The sequence below is a fragment of the Lupinus angustifolius genome, chromosome LG07 (assembly GCF_001865875.1).
Source record: "Lupinus angustifolius cultivar Tanjil chromosome LG07, LupAngTanjil_v1.0, whole genome shotgun sequence".
In the NCBI taxonomy this organism is placed as follows: domain Eukaryota; kingdom Viridiplantae; phylum Streptophyta; class Magnoliopsida; order Fabales; family Fabaceae; genus Lupinus; species Lupinus angustifolius.
In genome coordinates this window covers 7,535,582-7,536,986 of record NC_032015.1, presented here as the reverse complement: position 1 = coordinate 7,536,986, position 1,405 = coordinate 7,535,582, and positions in this window count along the sequence as shown.

Sequence of the window (1,405 nt, the reverse complement as noted above, 5' to 3'; positions counted from 1 at the left end):
AACTTAAATAGTTTAATTTTGTATATTTACTTTTAAGTGAAATATTATTGTATTTTTTGCTAGCACCGAAAATACAAATAATATTATTCAATCATCTTTAATATAATTAAGTGTCACTTAATTGTAATATTTCAAATGTTTAAAACTGATAGTCAGTTTTGGAAACCAAAAACCAAAAAAATTATGCTGAATTGATGAGCGATTAATTGGCATTAAATGGATTCATGAAGTTTTGATTTTATGCTAAATTAATGTGTGATTAATTGGCACTAAATTGTTTGAGGGAGATTTTGGTTTTATATAAACCAAACCTCACGTGTGATTAAAGTTTGTATCCTAATTTTTGGGTTGTTTGAAATCTAGTGTTACATTGTTATTGTCATATTGATTGCTTGAGTTTTATCTTGCAAAGTATATAAATGAAATGCATTTATTGGTATATGTTAACAGCACCAAACTTACGTGTTGGTGATTATAATTTGAATTTTGTTTCATTTAATTCATATAAAATTGTGATTTGGCTGTGAGTTTTGAATCTGAAAAATTGGTTTATAATATATTATTTAAGAGTTATTAATTAATGATGATTAATTAATGTGCTAAAATATATAAATTGGATTTATGTATCAAGGTTACAAATTCTATAATATATATATTTGTATATATATATTAATCATAAGTTGCATGTGATGAGATGTGATGAACAAAATTATTTTTATGTTCTTAAAATTATTTTGTATAAGATACATTTTTTAGAACATGTTAATTATTTAATTTCAAGAGACGATCTGACTACCAGATGACTTGTAATTAAGAGGATTAATAGGGTATGTGAATTAAATTTATCACTAATCGCCTAGACTACCGAGGGAGTGTAAAGATTAATTCAGTTATACTTATAGAAATGACCTGACAAACAGGTAGCTATTTGTTATTTATTATTTTGAATAATATTGTATTTGATACATTTGCCTTAAAATGTGCATTAGAAATGACTTGACAACCAAGTATTTGTTCAAATTTTAAAGGCATTTATTTTATATTTCCACTAGAAGAAATATTTATTTCTTAAATTGCTATTGTAGTAAGTGGAAGTATCTTATTTGTTATATATCTCTTTACATTAATATGTTCTCACATATTTATTTAACTGTGTAGATATATCTCGACATGTCTTCTTTGTCACTACGTTCGATACTCGCCGATGGAAAGTTGGTCGGTGACAACTTTCATGATTGGTACCGAACTCTGAGAATTGTTCTCATGCATGAGAAGCTTATTGATGTGATCGATAAGCCTCATTTGTCTGAACCAAGCAATAATGATGATGCTAAAACAATCAGTGCTTATAAGAAGTATTTAGAGGATCTTATGAGTACAAAATGTCTCATCCTAGCATCAATGA